Source organism: Dipodomys merriami, unplaced genomic scaffold, assembly GCF_024711535.1.
Source record: "Dipodomys merriami isolate MVZ:Mamm:240054 unplaced genomic scaffold, mDipMer1.0.p SCAF_36, whole genome shotgun sequence".
In the NCBI taxonomy this organism is placed as follows: domain Eukaryota; kingdom Metazoa; phylum Chordata; class Mammalia; order Rodentia; family Heteromyidae; genus Dipodomys; species Dipodomys merriami.
The window spans coordinates 6651685-6664644 of record NW_027205159.1 but is presented as its reverse complement, the minus strand read 5'-3'; the positions used below and the strand labels follow the sequence as shown (position 1 = coordinate 6664644).

The 12960-nt window shown below is 40.7% G+C and overlaps 1 long non-coding RNA gene across 2 annotated transcripts in view; it reads left to right on the top strand.

The window, feature by feature from the left end:
* Positions 1–12066, top strand: part of LOC138804177 (uncharacterized) — a 32938-nt gene extending 20872 nt beyond the window's left edge. For both annotated transcript variants that reach the window (XR_011365194.1, XR_011365193.1), the window contains exon 5: positions 11842–12066. This is a non-coding gene — a long non-coding RNA (uncharacterized lncRNA). The remainder of the gene's footprint in view (positions 1–11841) is intronic.
* The last annotated feature ends 894 nt before the right edge of the window (positions 12067–12960 follow it).

Below are 12960 nucleotides of genomic sequence, written 5' to 3'. Positions count from 1 at the left end.
ATCTCTCTCTCTCAAACCTGTAACACCACAGTCTTACAAACTTACAAACCCTTTGAAATGCCTGACAGATATGAGTCAATAACCATTCTCAGAGTTTACCTTCTACAAGGTGTGTTAAAGGAAGTATGTGTGTGTGTGTGTGTGTGTGTGTGTGTGTGTGTGTGTGTGTGTGTGTGTGAGAGAGAGAGAGAGAGAGAGAGAGAGAGAGAGAGAGAGAGAGAGAGAGAGAGAGAGAGAGAGAGAGAGAGAGAGAGAGAATTTATTGCACCACTTGGATAAGGAATAATAAATGAAGAGTAAAGGTTGGGATTGGGAATTTAGCTCAGATGGAGAGTGCTTGCCTAGGAAATGCAAGGTCCTGAGTTTGGTCCTTGACATTGCAAAAGTAGAATCATTACCTCCTATATAATTGAAGTTTTAATCTTCCTATCCAGATACTTTTACATACTTTTCCTTGGTGGAAGTCTGAGAGTTTGAACTCAGCTCCTCCTTGTGAGACCGTGATGCTGCCATTTGAGCTGTACCCCCTGCTTTTTTTGCTTTTATTTATTTTTTCAGATAGAGTCTTGAGCCATTGCTCGGGGATAGCCTCAAATCATAATCCTACCTTTGTCTTCCCTCATAGCAGGGACCATAGATGTACATCCCTATGGCTGGATCATTGATTGACTATTCCTAAGTTTTTGCCCAGGTTGTCTTGAATTACAATACCATTGAACTTCACCTCCCAAGTAGCTGGAATCATAGGCATGAGCTATCATGCCCAATCCTTCTAATATTTTTATATTCTTCTTTTAGACCCAGTTTCATGGATTATTTTTATTAACTGGATTAGCTCCACTGTATTTCATTTGCATTATATGCTCATGAGTAATTTACCATTTGAATTTTTGCTGGGTCTGGGATTTGAACTCGGGGTCTTGTGCTCACTCAGCTTGCTTGCTCAATTGGTATGATACTGTTTGAGCCATACCTCCAGTCCTAGTTTTGCTGGATATTTTGGAGATAGAATCTTGTGGACTTTTTTTTTTTTGCCTGAGCTGATTCTGAAACTGAATCATCCATATTTTGGCCTCCTGCATAACTATGAGTACTGGTGTGAACCACTGGTACTTGGCTACCACATGAATTTTTTTGATCAGCTTTTGTCCCCACGTAACTGTGGTTTTGATTTACTTTAGTCTGGAAATATTAAATGATTAATTCCAGTGCTAAAGAAATCACACACTTTAGACTGAGCAATGTAGTAGAGAGTGAGATGAAATCTCATGCCATTCCACATCATCCTAGGGGGGTTTGAATTTTTCCTTTGCTCAGTGTTTCCATATTCTGTATGCTACTCATTCATTAGTAACTCAAGAGTCATCCAGGTTATCAGGTCAACCCTTGAGTTATTGGGGTGCTTGTATTCAGGTAATCTGTGTGGAGCAGCCTAAGCCTTCAGGTCATTGCCTATGTCATCCACTTTTCATTGATGTGACCTCTCTCCATATAGGCTCCCCATGTATCGGCTCACATTATCTTAATGAGAGTAAATACAGTACATCAGAATATTCTGAGAGCCAGAGAAAGGAGAGAGCAGAGTCACACAACTTATTATAGGATGTTGGTGCAATTGTCCTTTCACGGTGGCTAATCTCTTCCTGTGCCTAGTTTATAAATCAAACTTTAATCACAGGTATATATGTAGATAGAGAAAAATAGCATATGTAGGGTTTAGTACTCTCTAGGGTTTGAGGCACTCGTGCAGGGTTTTGGAAAGTATCTCTTGAGGGTAAGGGGAAAAATCACTATATATAAATTTAATTTCATGTGTCTGGGATTGAGTTTTTTCTTTACTTTCACCAATCCTGCTTTGTGTGCAGCTGATAAGGGTCTTGTTAGTGGCATGTGATTCCCATTGTCCAGCAGCTCTAGTTAAACTAAAGATGGATAATTGATCACCAAAGTCTCTTGAGGGGGGAAAAAAGTCCCTTTCTTTTGTCACTTTGGGCTATAAAATTTTTGGCAGTCCTATTCACCACAAACTTGCTCTTCTGATAAAAAAAAAACAAACATCAGCATTATCAGTATTTCATTCCCCAGGGAACCCCACCAAGGCCAGTTTTATACAATGGGAAGCCCTCTTCCCCATTGCAGGAAGCTAAATCCCTTTCATAGCTTCTAGCAGAGTGCTCCCTGGGACATTGGATCATCCCAAAAAAGTCTGGGCCCAGAAGCATGGTGAGCACCAGTACACAATTAGAATATCCGTATCTTAATGTAGCTGATCAAGGTACAAACCAAAGTGGGACATCTCCCTCCCTCCCCCAGCCCACAGACAAACATTTTTCCAGCAGAAAGGTTATAGGAAGGAGAAGCTGAATGTATTAACTGTCTCTCTGGTCTGCTGCCTGACTTCCTTTGGGCTCAGCAGATGATATTAGGCGCCAGACACATATGCATGGTGCCATTTGCGTGTCTGTGTTAAGGTTGACTTAATTAGGAGAGTTTACCTCAAATACATGTTCAATGAATTCTCTTCGTGGTGTAACATTTTTTTGTCTATTGCCTATTGCTATGCTTGAAAAGAACAGAACATAGAAAGTATGAGCATCTCTGAAGTCATGTTTACACGCATTGATGTGCAGTAAGGAAAGAAAATGGGACCGGGGTCGAGTGAACTCCTGTAGGATAAATAGAGATAAATAATTCAGATTCTCATTATCATAGGAGGCCTATAGCTCCAGTGCTTGGGAGCACCCAGCCTTTGTGAGAATTGGTATGCAGCAGACATTGGGAGACTATAGCATGTAATCTAGCATTACTATTAACATAAATTAGAGGCAGGGATTAGCCATGTTTCTAAAGTCTTATAGGATAACTGAATTCACAATATATTGTTTAGTCCTCCCTGGACATTTTAGTAACCGGGTAATAGAAATGTTGAAGTAGTTGAGATGTTCTTTATATTACGCTCTGAAAAGATCTTTAACACAATGTCTTTCATAGACAGTTTTGATAGAACGTGTTGAATAAAAAGAAATATGCCTATTTTGGTAATATGGGTATGTTTCATTAGCTCAGCCTGCAGCGAGATGACATTACATTCTAAAAGGAATACAATTAATAACAATGAGAGATTTTTAGCTCTCAGAGTGTAGCTGGAGGAACTGAGCGGGATGTCAGAGCAATTAAGCGCAGGCACTGTATTACCTTTGTCTGAACACCCTTAACATCACCTTGTCTCAATGTGTTGAATAGTTATTTCTTTAGAGAAGGATTTGTAATTTATTTTGATGTTTCCTATAATTCAGACCACTATTATGAAAAATGATTTTCTCTCTCTCTTTTTCAGGTAAGGGAAAAAAATCTTTTAAAATAACTAGCTAGTAGAAATTAACATTTCTTTGGATTGGCATAGCTTCCTTTTTTTCTAGAGGGGAATAAGGAAGATGCACTTAGTTACTGTGGGGATTAAGCTGAGTTGAATTCTCCTATTTTACATAGAAGAAAAGTATAAACCAACCCAGGACTGTCCACAGGCATGCATGCTGTAAGAGCAATCCAGGGGAAAAAGTTGTACTTTTAGACGTTAAAAAATCATCTGGGGTATTATTTTATTCAGTGTTAACCTTTATGTTTTATGTTAAATGACAGTGAAAGTTCTGGAACAGGGTGATTCCCCAGAGTCTCAGTAGCTGAGATTTCTTTTATCTCTAAATGAGAGGTTCCATTCTCTTCCCCAATGCCACAACTGCTTTTGGTTCCCTTTGCTAGTCAGTTGTAATAGGTGCAATGAAAGACGAAGTGTATCAAATATAAAAATTCTGGTTTTAAAAAGCATATGGAGAGACTAGTTTAAAATTCCATTTCTGTGTGTCCTGTCCTCTTCGAGATTAGTGGTTGTTTGGGCAAGGAGAAAGGTTGCAGGAAATAGGAAAGGGGCAGAGAGGAAAGAGGGAGAGAGGCAAGTAGAGAAAGAGGGAAAGAGGGGGGAAAAGGAGGAGAGAGAGAGAGAGAGAGAGAGAGAGAGAGAGAGAGAGAGAGAGAGAGAGAGAGAGAGAGAGAGAGAGAGGGAGAGAGAGAGCTCCAATCACCTCTGCTAGTCTGCTGGTCCAAATTTACCTTGCTGGATTTTTCTTGGTGAACAGGCACAATGTGTAAGCAGGTGTCTAGAAATGCCAGGGGGTATTAATACCCAACTCCATTTCCACTCATGAGTAATGTATTAAAATGTTGCAGCTAATAAATTGTTAATCTGAGAAGCTGCAGGTTATTTTTTTACTTACACAGCCACTTGGTTAATGTGACACCAACCTAGCCATGGCTCTCGCTGTCTGCTATTTTCTCTGCTATTTTCCCAAGGATTCCCAAGGCCAGCTGCCAATTGCCAACTCCCTCTGCCTGTGACCACGGCTTAGATCCTGCATATATGCAGACGCACATACCTCTTCACACAATTAAATCACCCCCAAACTGCTCAGGGACTGGAGACCTGCGAGTGTTATGTGAGCAGTCCCCTCCCCTGCTAAGTATTATTGACAAATCCATCAAGGGCAGTGATGCATTGGCTTCCACCTTACCTAGAAGGACACTGGGGCAATGGTGACATGCTGTCACCGTGGTAACTGCGGCTGAAGTGAACAGCCTGTTAGGGTAGGTGACCCCTGTTGGCAGTGCGCCTGGAGATGTCGCACTGGCCCAGCCATCCTGTCGTGGGGACTCCAAGGAACAGCCCAGTGCCCTCAAATTGATTCATTAGGCCCTAAACGTATCGATTGCTCCAATTTACAGAAATTTATTATATTGATATTGGACTGATTAACATTTTGTGCCAGACTGGTTCGATATGTGCTTGTAACAGCTTTTAATGATTAATTGACTTTTATGATTCCATCTCGGGGGCTGTCAGTGAGCTGTGAACTGTGCGTAGCTTGCTCCTGGCTGTCTCTCCAGTGGCACAGGGCAGTGATTGAATACCTAGGAAATTAGTGTCCTTGCTGTCTCATTTTATGAAAGATAAATGCTATGACATTTAATGCAGACCTTAATTTAGAACAGAACGAGGCAGATCATTTTGCAATTTAATCATAAACAGGTAAATATCAGAACTTGTTTAGCATTTTACAAAGTTAAGCACACAGAAAACAGAGGCGAAGCAGAGCAGGCAACGAGGGAACGGCAAAAGGTAAAATAAAGTCATATGGGTTGGAACTACGCAGCATTTTCATAAGCACATAATTTATGAGGGCCAACATCTGAGCCCATTTTTCAGCTCAGAATATACTGCTCTTATTCACTCGGTGTTGAGCCCAGGGTGTGCCGCCTGGCACCGGCTGCCAAGTTAGCATTTACCTTCCTGGCTGCAGGCAGCCCTGCAATATTGCCTGGTGAGTGGAGGAAAATACATTGACTGATTTTCCACAAAGGTAAATAGCAGCAAAAGGGACCAGCTCTAGTTTAATATGTGCCCCTGACATGTAATAAGGGGAATATCGCATTCAGCATGGTTTTATGTGTTACCTAAAACAACGATAAACATTATGAAAAGACAGCAGCAAAGATGAGGTTTTTTATTGTGCTCAGGAACAACAGAGAAAGAAGAGGAGGAAGGCTGGGCTCTGCCAACTCACACCTCTCGCATTCATGCTTAAAGCAGATTTCCTTCCTTTCATTTTAATTAAGAGACTTAAGTTACAGGGAAACTGTCTAAACATCATGTCAAATTATTCATGTTTGTATATATAAGGAATAAAATGAAATGGTTCTGTGCACAGTTCTTTCTTCCTTGCCATTCTATATTTTTTTTCTCTCTTGTGCTGACTGAGAACACCTTTCTCTGTGCTGCCATTGTCGATTGCTAATGTGAACATGGTGTGCAAATTTCGTGGCCCTTAGTTTGAAGCAGACTCAATCTGTTGTGTATTTTTCCTCCAATCCTACAAAAGTGAAAGGATTTAGGGGTTCTCAGGCCCCATTTCAAAGATGCACCAGCAACTGTCTATCTGCTGTGCTTACTTCAACCCAGAGCCTCGGCTACTGCGCATGCTACCGAACCTCATTTCTCCTGATGTTAGGAATGATAGTTTTAATTCTGTATCTCTCAATCGGATGATGAGCAGGGATTAATTGGGCTCCTGAGTATGTGTGTTTCTACACAGACACACACTTGGGCAGTCTTTGACTTCTCGGAGTTCACCTGCATGGTCAGGACTATCTTGACCTCACTGTCCATTCCAGGTTGTCTTTCTTGGCAGCAGTGGTCCATGGTGATAGGTGTGATCTTTTGTGCCTAAGGCCCAGAGAGGCCAAAGAGCACAAGAAATGCTCAGAATACCTCTGTCTGACTTGTAAATGGAGACAGTGCATGCATCACGGTTCTTGTTGGATCACAATCCTGAATAGGAAAAGGCTGTTAGGAATGTTCTGCCCTTCCTTTGATTGGCTTTTGGTCTTCTCTCTTTTCTGACATTCTTCATTTTTCTGCCTTATGTTCATTGCTTGGAAATATTTTTTAAGCCAGTGTTTGCATATGCTGAAAGATAACTTAAATCTAAATACTTAACCTAATCTAGGCCCATAAAAATACAAACTACAACTTAACAGATAGAAGTAAACTCTATCTTTACTTGAAGTGCAGTTCCATTTCTGGCCTTTTGGTGGTAAATTGAAGAGTCTCATCTCACGGACTTTGCTCCCCAGGCTGGCTTTGAACCATGATCCTCAGATCTCTGCCTCCTGAGTAGCTAGGATTATAGCCATGAGCCACTATCACTGGCTTTCAGCTCTTTTGCTTAAGACTAGTGTTCTACCACTTGAGTCACAGCTCTATGTCTGGCTTTTTGGAGGTTAAATCATGGACTTTTCTGCCAAGACTGGCATTGAACTGCAGTCCGCAGATCACAGCCTCCTGAGTTGCTAGGATCAGAGATGTGAGCCACCGGCTTATTTTTTAGAAATATTTTTCTCCACATGTTTTACTTCTAAAAAAATCTTCCAAAAGACTATGATGGCATGCTTTCTTTCATAATTATAAAACATACCAAAGATATGTAGAAATATTTATGAGTACTAGAAACACTACCACCAGATGTTTTATGTTTGGATACTAAAATGTCTATGTATATTAAATTTTTACTTAACAACTGTTTCAAAATTGATGGAAAATGAGGCAGGTACAGAGGCATACACCTGTAATCTCAGCACTTGGGAGGCTGAAACAGGAAGACTATAAGTTTGAGAGCAGCCTGGGTGACAAGACCTTGTCTCATGAAACACACAAAAATGGATAGCATAATCCATTGCTGATTTAAAGATTACCTTATCCTATAACCATATTTGTGTGTCTTTAATCTAAATAATGACCCCAGGAAAAGATATCTTAATTTAGTGTCTTAGTCTACTTGTGTTACTGCATCAAAGTACAATGGGCTAGGTGGTTTATATAGCACAGGAATTCATTCCTCTCACCTCTGGAGGCTGAAAGTCCAAGATGTCAGCATTGCTGGGTTCTAGAGAGGGCCCTTTTATGGGCTGTAGATTTCTTGCATCCTCACATGATAGAATCAAACCGAGTCATTCTGGCCTCTTTCTAGACTGCCATGAATCCCATTTATGAAGCCTCCACTGTGACATGAATCACCTCTCAGAGATCCCACCTCCAAACACCATCATGCCAGAAATTAGATTCCAGCACAAGAATTTTGAGGGATTTACATACGCAGTCTATAACGCTTAGGAAATGGCTTTTTGGTGGTTAATTGAAGATAAGAGTCTCATCTCATGGACTTTCCTCCCCAGGCTGGATTTGAACCATGATCTGCAGATCTCTGGCTCCTGAGTAGCTAGGATTATTTTTTTCAGTTATTTTTTCTGTTATTTTTTCCCTCAGTTATTTCAGTTTTCACATAAGCTTTAGTTTTAAACCTAGCCAAGTTTATCTCTTCTATCATCAGAAAGGAAGCTTTTGCTGGCTTCTGTGTGTTGGTCTTTGAAAAGATACTGGAATATCAGTATCCACTTCCAAGTATCTCAACTTGATGGAAATGCATAGAAAACATCTGGTTTTAAGTGGTGTCTCACTTTTGCTTAATCCAAATGTTTCAACAGTGTACAGACAAAAAAGATCAACTTTTAAGTCATCATTGCTTGACCTTTCATTTCTTTCCGGCCCAATAATCCCTTTGCCTGAGACCCAGGGCACCTGTATGACCTGTGTTACCATGACAACAGGGTCAGCTCACCCAGCGCTAAGGCAGTACCCTCTGCTTCTCTAGGGAGCATACATTGCTCAGCACCAAGAGGATTTTTGAATGACAGGTAATGTTCCCGGGGTGGCTTGGTAGGCGATTTGCTGACTTCCTTCCCTACCTTTCCCCCTCTCCTCCTTTCCCTGTTCCAAGTGGGAAGGTAGAACCAAGTAAACAGATAGAAGTTCCTTTTTCTTCTTCCCCAAGTGTGACTTTACCAAGTAGTTCCTAAGCACCTTTCAAATTGGGGGAGCAGAGATCCAGATCCCCAGGTGTCCTCAGTTTTTAATGGCAAGTACTTATAGAGAACCACAGATCATAGTTGAAGAAGCCTATCTTAGTTGAAACCAGCCTCTGCAGGAAAATCTAGTCAAAGATATCACAGGTTTTCATCCAGTCTCAAAAAAGATGTGATGGGGCTGAGGGAGGGGTTCTGGGACAAGTGATTGCACCACAAAAGTCTCAGCATTTCCCAAGGCATGCTTTGTGTGCTACTAATGGACAAACTGATTGAAATAACTAAATTAAAATGGAGTAAGTAGCAATACAAGGGGTGCGTTGTCATGGAGTGAACTGTGAAAGATACCACTTTATCACTTATGATATCCATTCCAGACTGCTGGGCTCTGGGAGGAATAAAGGAATCTATGAGGCTCTTAGTCTATCCAGGTAGAATCTAACCTTGACCTCACCTCAAGTTCACATCCTTTGCACTGGGCCGTAAATAGTGGTAGAAGTGTGGAGCTTTTTTTTATCTCTGGTGACTTTTAGGTTTTCCCCTGCATTTGTATACCTGGGAAATCTCCAGATCACCTGTTAATTATCACATCTCTGGCTCCATGATAGCAGGAAATATGACAGCTGCAAAGCTGACCTGATGGACATAATTTACCGTACTTTTCAGAAAGCTTGTGATAAGGTCCCTTCAAGAGGACTGTTAACAAAAACAAATAGCTATAGTTAGCAAAAATCTTATCAATCACAGATTCTCATGGGGCTGGGTCAAAGAAAGAGATGTACAGTGAGCTGGTTCAATTTGAGTGTTTATCTAAAATCTATGGAAAACTGGTAGCAAAGAATTTTCTCCTTTTTTTTCACAAAGTACCCCTTGAGCTGGATGCTGGTGCTGCACAGATCTATAATCCTAGATCTTCAATTAAACACCAAAATTCAGAAATGGAGATGTAGCTTAAGTGAAAGAGCACCAACCTTGAGTAAGAAGTCAAGTCAGAGCCTAAGGTTCTGAGTTCAAGCCCCAGGACCAGCACACACAAAAGTACCCCCCTCAAATTTCCATCTAGTGTGATTGGCTTTAAAACTCATCAGTCTCTAGAAAAATGAGCAAGACAGGGGGCTCTTGGAGGGCTTAGTACAGAAAGGTGTAGCCATATGTGAAGTTTAGGAAATGTTTGAGGGGAGGGATAGTGAGAAAATTCATATACACACAGACAAACACACATGTAGCTGAACATGCCCCAAACTAGGCTGCTAGATCTAATTTATTAGGATTTTGTTGTGAAGCTCTAGACAAACTCCCTCAGAAAAACATCATGGTTAAGTAGAAAACATGAACACATGCATACAGAAAGAAAACTCCAGGCCCATAAAGAGTCCAAGAAAGCATTCCTTGGAGAGACCAGGAGGCCTCCTGCTCATGCATAGTAGGAGGAGCAGGGCTGAGGCTGGGTCTCTAGAAATACCAGGGGAGGGGCTAGGAAGGTGGCTCAGTGGTAGAGCGCTTGCCTTGCATGCATGAGGCCCTGGGTTCGATTCCTCAGGAGCACCACATAAACAGAAGAAAAAAAAAGCTGTTAGTGGTGCTATGGCTCAAGTGATAGCACACTAGCCTTGAGCTGAAGAGCTGAGGGACAGCACCCAGACCCATAATTCAAGGCCCCATGACCGGACCCTCCCCCCCCAAAAAAGAGAAAAGAATAGAAATATCAGGGGAAAGACATGGTATCCTTACCTAGAGGTGATTTGGAATAGATTTTTCACACAGTCTGCTTTTCACTGAAATGGCCAGGTGCCTTCATTAAAAGGATCCAGGTCTGTCTATATTTTATTTATTCTGTCCTAAGGGTTCAAAAACTTGTGTGGGGAGATAACAGGAGAATTGAGGTAAACTGACTCCCTAACCATCCCCATGGTTGATGTAGACCCAGCCAGCAATGGCCAAGGCAACATTCAGGGAAGGGAACATAAGATGGCCTCACTGCCAGCTACCAGTTATCTGACCAACCAGCAAACTTATGGCAACTTACCCTCTTGATTTTTTTCTCCTGTATTGCAAATTCTTAGTCCCTAAAACCTATATAAAGGGAGACAGTGAACCATTTAATATAAAGACATAAATGCAGTGTTAAAAGGTAGATCATTAGATTAAAACAAAATGTTGGTATGGCAAATACAAAAAGGAGGAGTCTGCATATAATTATTTATTCAATATTATTCATGCCTGACATTTAGTGGTTGCAGGCTTATGTGCTGTGTGTGTCTGATCCTGCTTAATCCATACAGAGACTTTCACAAAACCACACTGGACACACAAAGACACTAAGGCACAGATAAGCCCTACAGAACCAAGATGTCTACTGGGACAGTTAGATTCCGAAGTCTATTGGCGGGCTTGCCATTATCTATAGCAACGTACCATAGCTACATCTACATAATTGCATATACTTTAGTGTATCACAGTTAGATCTCAGCATCAAACAGTATGTGTGTCAGTAAGTCCTTCTGCATCCACTGTGCCTTTACTCCTCATCCACTTAATTCAGTGATGTAAATGTAATTATCATCATCATTAAAAATTATACAGGGTCTGTGTGCATAGTTGTGGTTTTAGATGTTTCTTTTCCGTAAGTAAAAGGTCGACCTTTGCTCCCTGCTGATGACCCAGAGATGTCATCCTTTTCCCAAACTGCCATGCCCCTAAAGCATGGTTCTTTTTCCTCTACAATCCAAATTGCTGATGGAAATAGCTCATTCCTCAAGGCCTAGGCCTTCCTAGCTAAAACCAAGATCTATATTGAGAATGAGCGAGAGAGGAAGTCATCTCACTACCAATGAAACCATCAGTGGAGATCTTCATTGTAAGAGGGCCCCTGTCTCACCTCTACCTTCTGTGCTCTGAGTACACCATTGAGTGGCTCAGAGGGTCCTGAAATTCAATCTTTTAATACTCATGCACATGGAAGTCATGTGTGTATTGGCCATTGTCTATAAAGCTTAATTCTTGGGGAGTATTGTCTCACATATTTATGATTATCTGTGAATAAGTATGCCATTTGAATGTACTGTAATGAAATAACATTATTGTAATTAACCAATCCTAAGTTCTGTTATATAGCTACACCTCTCAAAGAATGCTCACTCCATTATTCATTCCTTGTCTTCTATCACCTCAGCCAGTTATGTTTGGGATCTTAAATATTCCCCCAAAGGCTTAAGTGTTAAAGACTTGGTTGCCAGCCTGTGGTGTTATTGGGAGTTAATGAAACCTTTAAGAGTAACAACTGTATGGGGGCAAGTTAGGTTATTAGATATGTGCTTTGAATGAGATATTGATACCCTAGCTCCCTTGCTTCTCTCTCTCATGTCTTTCCAGGCTTACACGATCAGCTTCTCTTTACCACATGCTTCCCACCAAGATATTATGCCTGAGGGCAGGCCTGAACTGATGGGGCCATGCAACTCATGGACTGAAACTATGAGCTGAAGGAGACATCTTAAGTGTGAGGCGGTTGGTCATTCTTCAAATTGAGGCATTAGATCTTTCTAAGTTCTTGCTTTCCTGGCTCTGGATCATCTTCATCCCCAAAATGAGATAATAAAATACTGGAATTAAAAGTAGGCCTCATCCACAGCTGTTCTACCATTTGAAATGTGGGGCATCCATTGACTAGAAGCACAGAAAAGACTCCTAGTCCAGCCAGCTTTCAAGGCGGCTCTCTGAGACTCTTGAGTCCAGGCTCATCTCATAAGAGGGTGTGATATTTCCAAAACTGTGTACTTTGAGCTACCTGTTGGAAAAAAATCTTGCTGTTAATATTTCTCTCCTTGTACCACAGGAATGCTATTTTTTCCAATGAGTTATGAGTATTATATACTTTAGCATGTGTCTAAATGATGTGTTCTTCCAAAGGTTGAAAACTCAAATCGTTTATACTATATTTTTGTATATATCGAAACATCTGGTTGGTTAACTGGATTTTTATTATTTCATGAAAACATTTGATTTTGGTAAGACTGCACTGTTCAAGACCTCTGAGGGGGGAAATGAGTTATTTACATTTTTTCCATAAATATATTTCACTGAATGTTGGTAACACACCAACTAATGTGTGTTTTCCAAACTTTCATGAAGACCCATTTTCATTTGGGAATCTACCCACTTAAACCCTTCTTTGAAATTCAGTTGTCTCCAAACCCCCATTCACATTTTGGAACTCATCTGAAAATGACTCTGAGATATTTTGTTACTGAATTTTGAATAAGCAGGCCTGAGTATTTGGTCAAAACTTAAGTCACCAGAGTTGCAAAAAGTAGGCCAATGGTCTTCATGCTTTGCATATAGTAGATATTGATATATATTTATTAGGTATATATTCAATCAATTTCAAATATTTATTGATATTAAACACTGAAACATTAATGGATCAGCACTATATGTTATATGGTAATAAAACACTGATGTAAATTAGCATATTATTGCAAGTACAATTTT